Consider the following 19,969-nt stretch of genomic DNA (forward strand, 5'->3'; position numbering starts at 1 on the left):
TACAAATAATATATGTATTTTAAGAAAACATTGTTATCCATAGTTACCAACTTCCCAAAGACTAATACTATTAATAATGAGGTGTCTTTCATTCTCTCATCTTTCTTTTTCAGATGTATATTTAATATTTTGGCTTTCTGTGAATAGGATATATATACATATGTGTATGTATACTTCAAGATAGTATCTCATTTTGTCTCATAGTATCTCATGGTATTATTAACTTTTCATTAAACCAATTCTTAATGACTAAGAGTAGATATGTCAGTTTTGTTCTTGGTAGTTCCTTACTTTTTAACATTTCGTTGTTTCTAAATGTTAGGTTTATAGCATTGATATTTTAATTCTCCACTTATCATCTATATCCTGATTACACATGAATATATATCTTTAGCACTTCTCTCTGCAGCTTCAAACCTGTACATTAAATTGCCTCTAGATGTATTCACCTAAATGTCCCCATAGATCTCACAGACTTCTTATGCCTGAAACAGAACTTAGGGCTTAGCCCCTCATACCTACTATTTGGACCATATGCCCTAAGTCAAAGAATAGTCCTAATATTCACTAAGTCCCCCAAGCTAGAACCTGGAGGTCGCCTACTTTTCCTTTGCTCACCCTCCCACATCCAATTTAACACTAAGCTCTATTGGTTCTGTCTCCTAAATTCAAGACCAGCTCTTCATCCCTATTCCCATTACACTGGCCACCACCATCATTCCCCTCAATGACTACAACTGGTCCTGTCGTCATCAACATTCTTGATTGCCCTCCTTCAATCCATCCTACACGCAGAATGAACTTTGCCAAATCCAAATTCAAACATGTCATTCTGTCGTAAAAACCCTCCAAATCCTTTGGATAAGATTCCTATTTTCTGACATGGCTTTCAAGCAAGACCTTTCATGATCTGGTCTGTGCTTACGTCTCTAGCTTCCTGCCAAATCACTTCACCACAAGGGGGCTAGAGGGATTATTGCTCAGTTCTTTCAGGGGTCAAATGCTCTTCATCTGGGACTGGCATCCAAGTTTTCCCTTCTGTCCAAAGTACTGTTTTGGCCCTCTTTTGCTTAATAGCCTGTTCTTATCCTCAGGGTTCAGCTTAGTTGGCACATCATATATGAAGCCCTTCTGGAACAACAAAAATTCTGTGTTACCTTCCTTTTCTTTGTCCTTCCATAATGCTTTGTACTAATACATAGTTTTTCATATATATCAGTGCACCTTCCTCTCGATTTTAAGTTCCATGAAGGCAAAGAGTGTGATATTCTAAATAAATAATTACATAGATAAATGAAACTGTGATGAAACTTTTGACCATTATCTTTGCAATAAATGTGTACTAAGTGCATATCACGTGTGACTAAATTTATTTTCAAAAGGACAATGCAGGGCTTCCCCGGTGGCACAGTGGTTGGGAGTCCACCTGCCGATGCAGGGGACACGGGTTCGTGCCCCAGTCCGGAAGGATCCCACATGCCGCGGAGCGGCTGGGCCCGTGAGCCATGGCCGCTGAGCCTGCGCGTCCGGAGCCTGTGCTCTGCGACAGGAGGGGCCACAGCGGTGAGAGGCCCGCATACCGGGAGAGGCCACAGCGGTGAGAGGCCCGCATACCGCAAAAAAAAAAAGGACAATGCAAACTGACATTACCACCAGCATTATAGGAGTTTACCAATTTTCTTCATCCTCACCACCAAGACGTGTTTGGGGGATATTTGTTAATTGATGGGTAAAACAAATATTGTTTAAAATATACTTTCTGATTACTAGCAAACTTGACTATTAAAGAATATTCAACTATTTTCATTTACTTTTTATGAATTGCATATTCATTTTTTTTACCATTTTATGTTTTATAGATTTTTAGGAAGTTTAACTGTATAATCTCTAAAAGTAAAACAACTTGAATCTAAAAAATGTATAGCTTCTATTGTTTTAGTATCAAGTGCTAAGCAACACCAAACACCTTACTTTTATGTTATTTCCTCCAATCCATTAATTCCTTTATTCATCTCCAATTTGGAGTTACAGCAATCAAGAGATCAGTTTCACTACTCCAAAATCAACAACATTGACAAGAGTGGCTAGCTCTAGACCAAAAAAAAAAAGGTCTTATGCAGGAAAAAAACTGACATCTTAAAAAAAAAATCAGTATTTTATGTGCGAGATTCATAAAGAACAGCAAAAGGAACAGGATTTGTCTTCCATTTCTTAATGAGATGACCTTCTTTGTACAACAAAGTCCTTCTTCTGGAAATCACCTAAGACGTTGATAGGAGGATGAAATTTTGATGCTCATGTAAAAGCCTTTAATTCCTTTGTTATTTTTCCTAATACACAGATTTAGTTGAGCCTGCTGGGATGTGGGATTCAGTAAAGACTGACAATACACCACATGGTACTAGTGACCAACAATAGAAGCTGTATCCTGATCTGATGTGACAGTTATCTGATTGGGAGGTGGAACTTGTACAATAGAGGGGGCTTACTTTTTTCATCCTCCTTAGACAAGCTGCTAGACACTGTCGGAAACAGATTTACACCAAGTTGTATTGAAGCACAAAATATTGTTCCTCCTGATAACTTTTATCAAGGGGCAGCCTGATGCAAGGAAACTGATGTGGGCTTTGGAGTTAGATATCTGGCCTAAGATCATATAATGCATTAGGAAGAAAACCTGGATTTGAATCTAACTCTAAGCTACTTTATCCTTCATATTATTTCATGTAGAAAGAGAATAATATAGTATTATAAGCCTATTAGGATATTATATGGCATATTAAGCAATCAATAAATAACAAATTATTGTTAGCACACTACTGTAATTATTAAACATCAACTCAGGGATGGATGGATGGGCAGAGGATGAAAAAGTAGTAGATTTTCATCCTGAAGATTATTTTGTTGGCGAAGAAGAAACCATCAGAGCAAGAACCCAGTCTATTCGGCAGCACTTCAAGAAATGCCTGAAAATTTTACATACCTTTTCCTTACAATGCTCTATCTAAGATGGAAACCCAGTGGCCAATACTGGGGACCTGGATGTTCTTGGAAGGTTAAGGTCACTCGTCTTTGCTGGAATGCGTTTGGACAAGAGCTTTACGTACGTCATTTAGAAGACCTGAAGTTGTACCTTGAGAATCTGGCATCCGACTTAAGGAATTTCAGGGGGAAAAAAAGCAACAACAAAAAAGCCTACTACATACTTGAGCAGCTTAGTATCACCGAATCAGCTTAATTGCACTAGGGTGAAGCCTGGTACGCATACTGTCAGCAAGAAGAATGGGAGAAAGAGAACACTCTAACAGAGAAGTTTAATTGCTTTATGTGATTTAATTTAGCTGTCTCAGCTTCCTCCTCCATGTATAAATGAATATGAATCAATCATGTGAACACTGTTAGGCCGTTCCTGTTTGCTGTTTGTCATCAGTAGGTGGATAGCTTGCAGGTACCTAGAGCCTATAGCAAGCGCTTAGCTATCTTGGTACCTAGGGTCTGGGTGAGGAGAGCAGAAATTACCTGGGCTACTACGGAACAAGTTTTAAAACTAAAAGAAACAACCAACACTAGAGTTGGTACTTTGGTGGCAGATATTAAACCATCAATTAAATGCGGCCATGTGCTCTAGAAGGAATGAGACATTCCCCAACATTCAGAGGTGACTTCCAGAGCAGCAGTGGGCAGTCCAGAGCGGAACACAATGTTCTTGTTAGGTAAGTTGGGATAGGAAGGGAGAGGAAAGAATGGGTATTGATATGTTGAGACAGGCTGGGACCCAGGACCCTTTGCTGCAGTGCTTGCACCTGGACAAACATCTCCGCTAGCGTCAAAATACAAAGAAACTCTAAGGGACTAAAAATAACTGTGTGCATGCGCAGTTGGGGCAAACTATAGACAACAAGATACAAAAAGACCAAAAACCCAACTACCACTTCTGAAGAGCCAGGAGCAAAAACAGGGTGTCTGTAGCAAAAGCAGTGTACCGTGCATGCCCCCCTGCACTCAACACCCCCAAAGGGGTGGGCAAGCCACTTAAGCCACTCCTCCGGCCTGACCCCTGGATACATCCCTACCCTCACCCCATATAAGGAAGCAGCTTGCCCCTCTCAGGGACGGAGCAAGGGAACTTGTTGCTTGTTGTCACTCCCCCTTGCTACAGCAGAAGCCTCAATAAAGCCTTGCCTGAATTTCTTGTCTGGCCTCTGATCAGTTTCTATTGATTAAAGAGGGCCAAGAACCCTGGTCAATAACATCACTGCACTATCATGTTTTTCCTCCTATCTCTATCTTTTTTGTAGCCCTAACATACATTAAAACAAGCTCACAGACATAGAGAACAGACTTACGGTTGCCAAAGGGAAGGGGAGATGGCAGAGGGAGGGAGTGGGAGTTTGGGGTTAGCAGATGCAAACTATTATATGTAGGATGGATAAACAACAAGGTCCTGCTGTAGAGCACAGGGAACTATATTCAATATCCTGCAACAAACCATAATGGAAAAGAACATGAAAAAGAATGTATACGTATGTATAACTGAATCACTTTGCTGTACAGCAGAAATTAACACAACATTGTAAATCAACTATACTTCAATAAAAAAAAAAAAATCTAGCACCGTCAACCCAAAGGCTCTCAAAGGTGTTTACAGTCGATTAGGGTTAGGATTCAACATAACTGCAAAACAGAAATAAAGCACACTTAGTACCTCTATCGGAAGACAACAATGTCAAGACATTAAAAATCAGTGTTAAGACAGGGCTTAAAGTTGACAGTACGATGTACACAAAGCACAGCAATGCCGGAGGAAGCTAACAAGCGACATTACAAGTTGCTCATTGGAAGAAACCCTAGGTAAATGCTATGGTACCATTTCATCACTAATATCTAATTCCTAGGATGCAAAACTGAAAAAGCAAATCTGACTGAGTCTCAGAGCAAAATATTTTTAAATGCTAATTTTTAGAATTAGAAGTATATAAGGTTATTTGGATTAGTGGGGGGTTGTGTACAAAGTTTTAGGGGTGGGGAATGTAGCATCATGAAACCTACATGGAAATCATTCTTTCCACTGAATGGATGATAATGTCAACTCTAAAAATGACTAGTTGATTCCAGAAATCTAGTAAACCTCACTGGACGTTGTCCATCTTTTGGGAAGGAGCCAGTGCAGTACAGTGATTATCACCAAATAGGAGGGATTCAAATCAAAACACCACCTCCTTGGTCATCTGCTCTATGCAACAGCCACTGGCAAGACAACAGAATAGCTCTGGAGGTCCTTAAAGGGAAAAGAGAAGATCCTAAAAGTCTCAATTTGGAAAAAAGAAAAAAAAAGTAACCAAGGAGCCTATAATTGTTTACTACTCAAGGTCTCAGAGTACAATTTACAAGGTGTTTCATATTTCTTTAAGTTTTTCTCCAAGTGACTTCCCATTACAAAGAGAAGCCCAGAATAAACTGTGATGAAAGTGAAGGCATACAAACTTTTGACCGATGGTGAATAAAAGTAATGAATTACTCTTCAGACTGAAGACCGAGCCAGGGAGAAAGCTAGTGTGCCTGGCCACATGGTTATAGGACGGAGGCAGACACGGAGCGTATTGAAAGATGAGATATATCACAACATGCAAACACTTAACTGGAGCAAACTGGGCATTCACAGGTCATTAAAAAAAATGAGGGAGGGACATTTGAGTACTCAGTAAAATATCAACGTATTTAAGGTAAGCATTTATCTTTCCTGGTTAATTCCCACTTCCTGCATGGCAGAAAGTAGACAGATCTTCTTCATATGCGAAGACAAAATAAATTCTTCATCTCCCAACATTTAAAATTCTTAGAAATAATTCTGCAGAGATTAAGATGTTAACATTCCAGAAAACCAAAATAACTCACTCATCTCGCCTTCCACCCCGAGGTCCCCATCCTACCCCACACAAATCCCAGATGAAAGAGCTGTGACAAGCTCAACAACTCAGGGGGCGTATTCCTCCACCCAGGAGTCCACTTGGCTTCCAAAGTAATAAATGCTTCTGAGGCCGCGTCTTGCGTTACAGAACATGGCGAGATGGATGAGACAAGTTCCCGCTCTTATTATAACTCTGGTGTCCAAGGACTCAAGGAGCCGCTTTCTGAAGAATGTACTACTCTCCCTATGACCGCAGGGAACAACACGAACCTTCAAGATCAACGTGGACCCCAGGTTTGGTTGAAGGTCTGGGCTTGCCATAAATGCAGATTATGGGTTTTCTATTAGTCAGTGGAAGACACTAGATTTCAGTGAGATTAATTATACATCAAAGCAATGTTCTCAAATGACAACAATAGACTTAAAGGTAAAACTACTAGAACAGAATCGTGCTTTTCCCCTTTGTCTCACAGGCAACTATTTCATGGCTGGGGCATTGTCACGCTGCAGTGATTCACAGAAGAATGTAATGTTTAATGAGCCAAATATGGAGATAATTATGCCACTTATATTTGGGACACACACAAAATAAGACCATATTTGTAGACTCTATGAACATTCTAGGGCAGGAGAGAAAAGATTTTCTTTTTTAATAGCTGAACTGGATTTTACTATGACTAAAAACTTTGCAAGTAACACATTGCCTCTCTGCCCAATTAAAACAAGTTAAAGAGCTGAAAGAGTACATTTTTAATTTTAGAAGTTCTTTGAAGTTGCTCTGAAACTCCAACTTGATTTTATCCATGGGACCCTCCAATAATCAGATCTGTCAGTTCTTAAAAATCATCTATTGATACATAATTATCTATTGACACAGACGTGATATATTTCTTCATGGTTGCTTTTCTTGATTGTGAATTAATGTTCTAGATAAGCCAAAACAATGATGCCATTATGAGTAAAAATAGGTCTTAAATCACAAAAGTAGATAAAGAAGGAACTCTTTCTAGATCTGTTTAATATACTTTACTATGATAAGCTGGTAGACAGCAAAGAATCATTACTTGGTAAATGCTCTTAACCAGGTTTCTGTAAGTACTTAGAGCAAAGGTAAAAGTCAACATCGTGCTGTGTTTTTGAAAACACATGTCCTTAAGAAAAAACTTTAGATGGATAGTTGGGGTGTCTTTGTTATAGAAAAAGCAGAAAGGGGCAGAGTGGTCTAAATCTATCTTTGTGAACATTGCATGTTAACGCTAGCAGGCATTCTAGAAATCATCCATTTTAACTCATACTTTACAGATGAGAGAAGTGCCAATCTTGGAATCTAAGTAACTTGTCCAAGTTTACAAATCTGGTTAATGGCAGAGTCAAGATTAGGGGACTGGAAAACACCTCTCTTAAGAAACAGAGTTCTTTCTACCATGGAATACTGAGATTCTAGTGAAAAAATCTGACATTTAAACCCAAAGATGCCTTAAACTATTTCATTCCTTCTAGTTGAAACTTCCTCTCTTTGCATAAACAGCTTGCAGGGTAAAAATATCCCAAGGCATTTTAGGAATTGGTTGCAATCGCGGTGCTCATTGTAATCATCTTGGAAAACTCTTGGAGTTCTGTGAGGGCTCCACTGATCAGAAAAAGGGCAAGTGAAACGTCTCTCTTTGAGGGAATTGAGAGTTGGCTCCACATGAGAGCTCATCAAAGATTAGGAGAGTTGAGTTTGGATCAGATTATTGCCAAGTGAGTGCAACACTGATTAGAGAAGTGATTCCTTGAATCTGATTTTAGGCATCCAAGTACCATGCCAGTTAGCTAGAGCATTGTCACAGCATTTATTCCAAAAATAGCCACAGAACAAAATAAACATTTTAAAATGTTAATTATCAGAATTAGCAGATATTATATGAGGATATTAGGGTTAGTGGGGGTGTTGGGTACAGTGTCTTGGGGGATGGGGAACATGGGGAATGGATTTAAGACTTTGGATACTCCAACAATCATGTGAATTGTTCCTCAGGGGATCTGAAGTTTTAACATCTGAGCTAAGCACACAGAGCCTGATGGTTGATCACTGCTCTAATTTTTAAAAACATTTCGATTTAGGCTGGGTTAATAAAGAGTTTGTTCATTAAAGTGCTGATGAGATGCAATTTAGATAAGTGTGTCACAACCTTAGAGCAGCCACTAAAAATGTCACGTAACTTTTACGATTTTGAAAAGGGGGCATATAAAAACAGAAAGACGTATAAAAGAGGTCAATAGGGATATTTCAGATGGAATAGTCATGTAACCCAGGGATACACTACTATTTTTTAAGATTCAAAAGGGATTTCAAACGGGGTTCTCACCTACCAAACTGAGTGCATTCGTGGGGTTGGAAATTACAAATTAAGATCAACTACTGCTAATATCTGTAAGGAACCTATGGGAGAAGTCGGGGAGACTGAGCATTTTCTTAGCTCTTTCTCCCCTCTCCCTAAATTAGTTTATCAGCTAAGTCTCTATGTCATTGATGCCATTCCTCTTGACATAATCAGTCCTAAAACATAGCTCTTTTCCATGATTTCTTAAAAAAGAAAAAAAAAATCTGCACAGCAAAAGATACCATCGACAAAATGAAAAAGCAACCTACCAAATAAAAAAAACTTGCAAATCATATATCTGATAAACGGCTAATATTCAAGATATACAAAGAACTCATACAACTCAATAGCAAAAAAAAAAAAAAAAAAAAAAAAATTCCTATTTATAATGGGCAGAGGACCTGAATAGACATTTTTACAAAGAAGACATAGAGATGATCAACAGGTACATGACAAGGTGCTCAACATCACTAATCATCAGGGAAATGCAAATCAAAGCCACAATGAGACGTCACCTCATGCCTGTTAGAATGGCTATCATCAAAGAGAGAGCAAATAACAAGTGCTGAGGGTGTGGAGAAAAGGCAACTCTCGTGCACTGTTGGTGGGAATGTAAATTGGTGCAGCCACTATGGAAAACAGTATGGAGTTTTCTCAAAACTTTAAAATAGATCCAGCAGTATCTGGGTATTTATCAGAAGAGAACAAAAACACTAACTCAAAAAACTATGTTTTTCATAAAAGCATTATTTAAAATAGCCAATATATGAAAACAACCTAAGTGTCCATTGATGGCCAGATAGACAAAGAAAATGTGGCATATACATATACAATGGAATATTATTCAGCCAAAATGGAGAAGAATATCTTGCCATTTATGACAACATGGATGAAATTTAAGGGTATTATGCTAAGTGAAAATAAGTCAGACAGAGAAAGACAAATACTCTAGGATCTCCCTTGTATGCTGAATCTAAAAACCAAAGCGAACAAACAAAAAACTGAGCTCACAGATACAGAGAATAGATTGGGGTTTGCCAGAGGCAGGAGGTAGAAGATGGGTGAAATGGATGAAGGGGGTCAAAAGGTACAAACTTCTACTTATAAACACTGGGGATGTCATGTACCACATGGTGACTACAGTTAATGACACTGCATTGCACATTTCCAAATTGCTAAGAGAGCAAACCTTAAAAGTTCTCATCACAAGAAAAAATATTTGTAACTATGATGGTGATGGATGTTAACTAGACTTATGGTGATCATTTTGCAATAGATACAAATATAAAGTTATTAAGTTGTACAACTGAAATATGTTATATGTAAACTATATCAATAAAAAACCATCAAAACATTAAAAATAAATGCTCAATCAAGTTTACTTACACAAAGTCTTTGTTAGACAGCAGGATTATATTAATGTCCCCAGAGCTGGATGGCATTTAAATTTCAGGAAAACATAATATAAATTGGGTATCAGATTTCCGTTTTCATGAAAATAACTTGTCTACTCCCCCACGTAATTTTGTCATTTTTCTCTCACTTCTTACCCTCACCTATTCCTCCCCTGCCTATTCCTTCTTAAAGGGCAAAACAACAACAAAACTGACTTTTAGGGAAAACAATTTGCATTCCCTCCATTTTCTAATACATAACAATTCAGATTTGTACAACCTAAAGCTCATTAATGTGCCAGCTAAGCAATGGGCCACGTCTACTGGATGCCCACCGACAGGCCCTCCCTACTAGTCTCTTTAAGGGAATGGAAACAGTATAAACAGAGCACGTGTTACATTAGTGGAACAATATAGGTTCTTCATAAGGCAGAGAAGGATGCATTCAGAATTTTACTATAAAGTACTTGATGCAGATAAAATTTTTAGTAATACACACTGATTAAAATATACGTAAACATCAGAAATGAAGCATGACAGTAAAAGGAACACACGATCCAACCTAAGAAAACAGAATATTCCCAACACCATGGCTCTGTAATTTTCTGCTGTGATACCATCTGAAGCTCAGTGCTAACAACCACCAGTCTGTGCTGTTGGTTTTTTTCCCTTCTTTTTTCAGATAATTTCCCCCTTTCTGTTTATGTTTTTACCATATGGGTATACAACCCTAGACAACGTATTGTTTAGTTGACTGGTTTCGAACTTTATAAAAATTGGAAGAGTACACTCATTCTTCTGACTAAAAAAAAATCTTTGAGATAGAATTCCCCTTCCATAAAATGAGATAGAATTCCCCTTCCATAAAATCCACCACTTGAAGTATACAATTCAGTGGTCTCAGTAAAATCACAGATTTGTGGAACTATCACTACAGTCTAAGTTTGGACTATTTTTATCACCCCCCCTCCAAAGAAATCTTGTACCCATTAACAGCTACTCCTCCTCTTCCCCTGACCCCAGCTCCTGGCAATCATTAATCCAATTTTTCTCTAAGTTTGCCTATTCTGGACATTTTACGTAAATTGAATTATACAGTATGTGATCGTTTGTGTTGCGTGGAAGGTTCATCCATGTAGCGTATCTCTAGACTTCCTTCCTTATTATCAAGGAATATTCCACTGCATGGATAAACCATAGTTTATCCATTCATCAGTTGATGGATATCTGGGACATTTTCATACTGTAAATAATGTTTCTATGGACATTTATAAACAAGATTTTGCACGGACATATGTTCTCATTTCTTTCGGGTATTTCTAGGAGTAAAATTGGTGAGTTGTATGGTTACCCTACGCTTAACTCTGAACAACCAACTCTTTTCCACAATGGCTGTATAATTTTACGTTTCTGCCAACAATGTATAAAGATTCAAATTTCTCCACATCCTCTTATTCTTATTAGCTTTGTTACTGAATACAGGCATCCTAGTGTTAATATGAAGTAGTTTCTCATGGTTGTGATGTGTAGTTCCCTAAGGGCTAATGCTTCTGGCCACTTTTCATATGTTTATTGGCCATTCTTATTCTTCTGATTGCTTTTTGCCCTCAACATTGTTTTTAAAATTCATCATTGCCAACGTATGTGGTTGAGGTTCATACACTTCATCGAAGTATTCCATTGTGTGGCTACATCATGATTTACTTATCCATTCTCCTGTGAATGGCCATTTTATACTTTGTTTTGTTTTGCTATTGAAAACAATCCTGCTATGAATTTTCTTTACACATTTTCTGGCATGCTCTAGTCACCCCCCCCCTTTTTTTTTTAATCAACTAAAATGCCTAAATAGTAAAAAACGGTAACAACTGTCTTTGTGCAACATATCAAAAGGCATAACTGGCCAACCTAATAGGCCACATGCTAAGTATAATCTAGCCATGCAGTACTATGAGAGTGTGTGTGTGTGTGTGTGTGTGTGTGTGTGAGTGTGAGTATATGTGTGTTGTAAATGTGTAAGGCTTGCTAAGCAGAAGGAACACAATATATCATTTCCTGAATAAGGAGACAAATACATATATACATAAGTATAAACACAGAAGTCACATATAAAAGCTATGAGATGATCTCTTCAGTCCTGTTCAAGCCCATCATAAGATTTTTTTTTTTTTTTAGCTTTAAGCACTATAAAACTAAAGATAAAAATAAATCTAAAAAAGGCCTGCATTAAAACTACCCAAATGATCTAGGGGAAGAAATCCTAGGAGAAGGATTTAAAGAGACCACATTCCTGCAGGCTAAGGGAAAAAAGAACTTCAAATCAGCATATTGGGATAGAAAGGGTTATTTTAAGACTGGAGTCAAGTACCTGGTCTTCAGTACTTCTGGAGAAAGCAAGAGGCAATGGGGCTTCAATGACAGAAGTAGGAATGTAGGTCAAATGCTACGAAAAACTTCTGAACTCTAGTGTTTGGAGAAACTAAAATATGTAACCAAAGGGATTTGCGGACCCATACTCTGGTATTTTTTCAAAGGGTAGAGTAGAGAGAAAATCTGTAAGAGGACTTAAATTGAGCCCTGCTCATGGGCAGAGAGGTGCATTACATCAATGGCATCCAAATCCTTTGGAGTCCACGATTTAAAGGATTCTGCCTAGCAAACGACATTTGTTAAATAATTTCCCCCACTGCTTTTTAGTAATTAAAGAAATATAGAAACTTCCATCAGGACATGAGCCCAGATAAGCACACATTAAGTATGCTCTAGATGCTTTCTAGAAAAAAAAAAAAAAATCTAATGAGAGTAGAACAAATCAAATAAGGCGTATTCATGGAATAAACTACTATACTGTAGTCAGCAGGGACCATCAATCGATCTACCAACATGGATACATCTCAATTTATGTTACATGAGAGGAGAAAAGAATGAAACATGTTACAGAAGGATATATTCTGTAGGAGTCCATTTCTGTAAAGTTTTATAAATTATAGTCATAAAGCAATGCAATGAAAATTATGTACTCACAAGTATATAAGATGTATGCTAAAATATGAAAATAAAATAGAAGGCTATTAAATTATTGAGAGAAGCTGCTCTTGGGAAGATGGCGAAGGGAAAGAAGACGGAAAGGGGTTTGGAAGAAAAAGCACTTTAATTTTATCCGTACTACTTATTTCTCTTGTTAAAAAATCTATCAAGCGGATATGGAAAATACTACTACTTATGATCAATCACTAAGAAACAGCAGGGTGAAAGATGGGTATACAAGCGTTTGCTTTTTCTGTATTTTTAAAAATTCTCAGAGACAACAACAGTCAGAATCTCTGATTAATCCATCATTACCAATATAATTCTACCAAATTTCAAAAATTCCAGCCGAAAGCAGAAAAATGCATCGTGAGTAAAGGCACACTTTGCATTATGCTTTGTGAACTGCTGAAAGTACTGCACACCCCCAACTGCTCTACAAATCTACAGCATCCTAGGACCCTAGGTTAAAATTCAGCGGATGGTAGCCCCTCTCTTAATCTCTCCCAGCTGTAGAGAAGCACAGATCCACACACAAACAAGTAAGTGTACCTTCCCGATCTTACTTCCCTCTCTTTAAAAGAGAATGGAAACAAAAAAAAAATCCCTATTGTCCCCCATGTTAAGATCTGCTTTATTACAGAACTGCCATGACCCCAGCAAGAACCAGGTCCTACCCTTTCCACTCTTTTCCATCCATCAATCTGGGTCCCAAATTCTTTGACCCAAACTGCATGACAATCTAGACGCTCTATTAGCCTTCTGCTGCCTCAAACAGAGAAGTTAAAGGTAGGCACATTTATGAAGCTGGGGCAGAACCGTTGGTTTGGGGGAGAAGTAAAGAAAAAATCTTAGAAAATAAGGCAAAGGGACTTCCCTGGTGGCACAGTGGTTAAGAATCCACCTGCCAACACGGTTCGATCCCTGGTCCGGGAAGATCCCATGTGCCGTGGAGCAGCTAAGCCCACGAGCCACAACTACTGAAGCCCGTACACACACCTAGAGCCCGTGCTCCGCAACAAGAGAAGCCCGCGCACCGCAACAAAGAGAATCCCAGCTCACCCACCGCAACTAGAGAAAGCCTGCACTCAGCAACGAAGACCCAACACAGCCAAAAAGAAATAAATTTTTTTAAAAAAGAAAATAAGGCAAAGAGAGGGGACAAAAATCAATCAACTAAAGAGGCTAGATGGCATCACAGTCTTCAATTATTGTACTGAAATCATCCTGCTGGCAGAGAAGAATGAATGTAAGATCTCTAAAGAGTGTCGGCGAAAACAATAGCAGGACCGTGAACAAGACATCTCTCTGGTATCTACTGCATCGTAAAATTCAGCCAAATTTTGAGTTTTGCTTTATAATACATCTCGTGAATAAAACCAAAGCAAAAAAATAATGACCTCATACTTTCAAGTAAAATTAACACTCGAAAAAGACGTGGCATGTCCAACCTGGGACTCTTTATACACTTACATGCCGCCGCTTACACAGGATGGCACAGCTCTTCTTGGGATGCACAAAGTAAAGGTATCCCCGAGGATTTGTGCCCAGATAGAGGGAGGAGGAAGCAGCCCCTGCAGGGGCTGAGCCTGAAGGGGAAGGTCTGGGTAGGTGCATCTGGGGGGTGGGGGGGCAGCAGAGACAGAGCGAGGAAGAGAGCTGAAGGGTTGATTTATGATGAGCTATTCGGTTCTGTCTCGGGTGTTCCTGGTGTGAACGCTGTTGTTCCCATCAGTTGAAAATATCATATGGGAAAGATTATGATCAACACAGTGGCTTCTGCAGATTGGTGAAGCTCTGTTGGGGTGGCAAAACGCCAGTGCCAGTCAGCTGACACTAATGAGCTGTGAGAGGTACAGCTGAACCCTGAACAACATGGGGGCTAGGGGCGCCCACTCTCTGTGAAATTGAAAATCCAGGTATAATTTGCGTCTGCCTCCCACTGAAGCACTGCCTCTGTATCTTCAGTTTCTGCACCTGCCAACTCAGACAACCACAGATCATGTGGCACTGCAGCATTTACTATCGAAAAAAATTTTGTGTATAAGTGGACACACGCAGTTCAAACCTGTGGGATTCAAGTGTCAACTGTACCAACATCCAGTACAAACCGGAGCAGACTTTAAGAGAAACACGCAATTCTGTTTGGAGCAAGGCTATCATGTTCACGTTAACACCACAACAAAATGCTTTTAACGATGGAATCTATCTTATTCGAGATTTGTATGCAACCGATAGGAATAAAAAACAAATGGAAAGATTTCATAAACCATGTCTATGAAGTGGTCTGAGTTCAGAAAGTAATATATTATCTCTAGCTGCATAGTTTTTGGAAGGCTTTTTGGGGAGAGTAGAATTTGAGTTAGGTAATGAGGGGTAGGTAAAATTTGAATTTGATAAAGATGAGAAACAGCACAGACAAAAGTATGGGGATTAGGAAATCTACAAAGAATGCGTAGGAAATAACAGCTCAGTTTCACTCACTTGTAAGGTACATGGGAGCATAAAAAATAAGTGAAAATAGCTAAGTCAGAGCCTCATTAACCAGGGACAGGAATGCCAGCCCAAGAATTTTAGCCTTTCCTCTGTGGCAACTGTGGAGTCCTGACACGGCACAGTAAAATCTATGCTCCAGAAAAATTCTTCTGACAGCTGCAATATTATTACTTATGAAGTCCGTAAAGTGTTGGAAGCAACAAGGGAAAAACAGTTTTATATTTATTCTGACAGGTTAAAAGGTTGCTGCCATTACGCACGGAATTTTGAAATGTTTCTGCTGATTGTACTATGCGGAAGATACCTATCCAACAACAGAGGAGTGTAAAACTCAACGGAGACAATACATTACTCGAACCTGAAATCAAATGACAATTTCATCTATAGCCATGGACCGGTGCTCCTTCTTGGTTCCATTTACCAGGAAGATGAACAATAATTTCAGGCAATTAATGCAGATCTTTGGCGAGGCCACACAAGAGTTCCGCTGAATACAAGAATATTGTTACAGCAAAAAAAAAAAAAAAAAAAAAAAAAAGAAAAACATCATTTGCCATGCAGCCGGTTGAGAGTGTGTGTGTGTGCGCATCACTGAAGCTAGTCTTTCAGAAATTGCCCTAACCATCAGAAATCCATCCACAGCTTCACAGATGCTTTAGCAAGCTGGACTCTGATATCAGGGTAGTAGTTTCATTAGACCTCCTCACTTCCGAAGGATCCACAGTATAAACTTTCAGAGGCGGCAACATAATCCTTCTCATCAAATATTTGGGCGACAGGTGGAAAATTGTTCTGCCAGCTGAAGAAGACAAAATCCATTCCTTCTGGCAATTTTCTGCAATGAAAACTCCAGGAATGAATGTGCAATAACTCGTGGAAATTTCAAATATTCTCACACAAAAGCAGTGTCCTCCACATCTCGAACTGTAAACGAACTCCAAACGAACTCCTTGCTTATCTGAATGTTAAAATGTTGATTTCGCTTTGTGTTTGAATGGCCACTAAAGAAGAAGAAAATACTTTCAGACTTTTAAAGCCAAAGAAATGTTACATTCAAACAAAGTAAAGGCACGTTAAAAGCTGTACTTGGTTAGTAGCATCTCCCAGGTCGGGATGCAAGAACCAAAAGACCATTTTCTACCACTACCTTGTTCCCAGCGACGGGAGCTTATCTGCTCAGATTAGGATACTGTGCACAAGCCAGCCCGGAAATGGATGTCGGGTTTGACTCTTCTTGGTTGGTTGCAACAAGTTCCATCTGCTCTGTGATGCACAGCTGGATCACTCTGGTGTTCTGATAATGTCTCTTCAAGGTTTCTCTCGAAAGCCCTCGTTTGCTCACTCCCTAAGAGCTTGGCAGGTGGGCAGGTGATGGCAGGGGAAGCTAAAAGGGTCTGCAGCATGTTAATGATGGAGAGAGGATTGCACACCAGCACTCCAGGTCCACAGTTTTGCATATGAATTGCTCAACCATTCTTTCCTTATTAGGTCACCTGGTTGCTGAGATGCATGATGGATCCAGTTGAAGGACAGGTGGGGAATGAGGGTTCTACTGAAACACCATACTGAACAAATTAATACTAAACAAATTAATTCGATCTACTTTCTTTAACTTGGAGGCTCTTCCTACCCCCACACCCTTTTCACCAATAAATTTCTTATTTATGTGGCTTGTGTTTGTAATGATAAGCAATTGATTCCAATTTCCTCAAATGGAATTTTAGGCAATCCGTCGGTGAAGTGTATTTTTGCAATGCTTAAAAATGTTAAGTGAATGATGTAAACAAAATGACCAGTTGCATGCATTGTCTAGTTTTAAAAAGCAAACTCTTTTCAGAGGTCTTAAAAGAACCTATTTAACAGGTAAGTAACCACTATACACAACACCATTCAGTGGCTCAAGGACAATTTCTCTGATGCCTTCTCTGCTTCATGCACCATGCACCATGCTAGGAGTGAAATACTGAGTATCAGGAGACAAAATCCCTCCCCTTCAAGTAGTTGACATTTTTAGGGCAGGGAGAGACAGACAATATACACATTTTCAACATATTTAAAAATATATAGCATGTTAGATGATGACAAAGTTCTGTAGAAAAAAATAGAGCAGGGAAGAGATTGTTGGGTAAAGAGGGAATTACAATTGATGACAGTGTGGCTAGAAGGGCTTAGGATGGCAAAGGAGGTAAGAAGGCAATGCATATTTAGGAAAGAACATTTCAAGCACAGGGAATAGTACATGCAAAGGTCATGAGGTGAGAGTGTGCCTTTAATACTAGACAAACCATAGGAAGCAAATGTGGAGAGAGGTGTGTATGGGGGAGGGTGGGGAGGCGGCAAAGGGTGGAGAGGAGGAGATGAGAATAAGGAAGGGATGGCGACAGCACACATGCAGGCCCTTTTAGGTCCCTGGACTTTTGAGTTTGAGTCTGAGCGAGATTACGAACCTTTGGCATTTCCAGACAGAGGAGTCATCATCATGATCTCACTTTCCTTTTTTTTTTTAAAAAAAAAAAAACCAGGCAAAGAACTTCATTAACCTTTGTTTCAAACTTTATTCCCAGGCTTCTTCACCTTAATTAATTAGTGGCAAAGAATGAATTGTATATAAGCAAAAACTGAAAAGAACTGCAGTGTCCGGGGGCTTGGGCTTAAAAATATTAGAGATCTAGATTTTATCGGATCCGTAAACAAAATTTTAAAAAGCAGTCACAATATAAAATAGCAGGTTCCCAGTAACTTCAAGATTTATCCTCTTCAGAAGCTGACTCAATTGTCTGCTTCGTCCTTGGAAGCCTCATCAGAATTGTCCACAAGATCTGGAACTTCATCAACCTCCTCCTCTCCAGTAGCAAGTGGTGCTTTTCCATCCACAGACTGGGCAGAGCTCCAGCCAGTCTCCTTAAACTGGTCAGACTGTCTGCGCCAAGCTGGTTTAAGATGCTGGGGAGCATTTCTGTCAGCTGCTTTGTCTCAGCATGGCCTGTGCAGGTGAAAGTGTTCGCTACCAGAGATGCCTGAACTTTAGGGTTGTTAAAGTGGATCACTGTTCCTTGGTTTGCGAACATATGCAACCCCTTCAATACCAGAGATATCGTTTACCCCTAACTTCTTTAAAGAGGACTGAAGTTTTCTGTCCTCTGCTGTGGCTGTTCTATGAACCACCTTCTTTCTGCGAGCTGTTCCTTTCCCACCCGTGCGCACTTGTGCCTGCAGTTTGGCGAGTTTCTCCTGGCGCATGATCGTTTCTTTCCTCTGAGGCTCCTGTCCTCGGGTTCCGCCGCGAGGTGGAAGAAGAGACAAGAGACGGCATCGCCTGGCCCCCAGGGCGGCCACCCCTGGCCCGACCTCGACCCCAAAAGTCAGCCTGAGTGGGTGCGCCTGTCCGTAGCATTGCCTTCCTCTCCTGCCCTGTCTCTCCCTGTCTCGCTCCTTCCGGGCACTTCCCACCCTCGTTCCCATCCTCCTCCCATGCCGGTGTCCAGAGCCTTTTTGTATCTTGTTGGGGCGGAAATGGGCCCACGCGGGGGACTAGGGTTGGCGCTCAGGGGGTCTCGGGCAGACCAGCTGAGATAAGGCACACACACGCAGGGAGGCAAGATGGCAGCTAGTCACTTTCTCTACATCGGCTCAGATGTTACCTTTTCTCTGAGGCCAACCCTGATGACCCTGTTTAATCCTGAAACCCATGTCCCTCTTCACTCCCTCATGGCCTGACTTTCCCTTTTTCCATAGCATTTTCACCTTCTAAGTTTCTAGATCACTTTTCTTATTTATAAAGCATAGTCTATTCCTGCTTCTCTACTAGGATGTCAGGTACACAAAGGCAGGGACCTGTCTCTAGGTCACTGGCAAATCCCAAGTACCTGGACGAGACTCTGGCTCAGTAAGGCTGCAAACCTTGTACGTTCTCCTTATTGAGTCATGAAAGCTGATAGAAGGATCTGCTAAGGATGCTAAGGATGATTTCCAAACAGCTCTAGAAAGCTATTCTATCCTGAATGATAAAGGGAAATATGGGGAAAAGCAGGTACTAAGAGAAAAACAGTTCTTAATCATCTAGGTTTGTGAAGTGGAAGACAACAAAGGGTAGAAAAAGGTTGACAGTCCTCACCTTAAATGAGTCACTCTAAGAAAGAAACTAAAATAATTTGCCACTGTTTCTCCTCAAGATTGTAATACCTAAATGCCCATCAACAGACAAATGGATAAAGAAGATGTGGTACATACATACAATGGAATATTACTCAGCCATAAAAAGGAACAAAATTGGGTCATTTGTAGAGACGTGGATGGACCTAGAGACTGTCATACAGAGTGAAGCCAAGTTAGAAAAACAAATATCGTATATTAATGTATATATGTGGAATCTAGGAAAATGGTACAGATGTACCGGTTTGCAAGGCAGAAGTAGAGACACAGATGTAGAGAACAAACGTATGGACACCAAGGGGGGAAAGTGGCGGGGGTGTGTTGGTGGTGGGAGATTGGGATTGACATGTATACACTGATATGTATAAAATGGATGACTAATAAGAACCTGCTGTATAAAAAATAAAGTTAAATTAAAAAAAAAGATTGTAATACCCTCCAAAGTTCAAGAAATTGCTCTTGGTCAGATTATAAGAATCCTACCGCATAAATTGCAAGGGACGAAATGTAATTTAAGTTCTCAGTAAATTCAATTAGTTTTTTAAAATAGATAATGGTAAAACTTTCTAAGAACCAAGGTTAATGCAGCCAGGTAACGAAGTGACCTCAGGCCCAATTACTCTTTT

General features: G+C 39.7%; 1 protein-coding gene and 1 pseudogene across 1 annotated transcript in view; both read right to left on the reverse strand.

Annotated features, from left to right (window-relative positions):
- UNC5D (unc-5 netrin receptor D) overlaps positions 1 to 19,969 on the reverse strand; it is a 606,988-nt gene that overhangs the window by 284,895 nt on the left and 302,124 nt on the right. The gene's annotated exons all lie outside the window — the stretch shown is intronic.
- LOC114897661 lies at positions 17,961 to 18,450 on the reverse strand (annotated as a pseudogene).

Source organism: Monodon monoceros, unplaced genomic scaffold, assembly GCF_005190385.1.
Source record: "Monodon monoceros isolate NGI ecotype Baffin Bay Population unplaced genomic scaffold, NGI_Narwhal_1 Super_Scaffold_17, whole genome shotgun sequence".
In the NCBI taxonomy this organism is placed as follows: Eukaryota; Metazoa; Chordata; class Mammalia; order Artiodactyla; family Monodontidae; genus Monodon; species Monodon monoceros.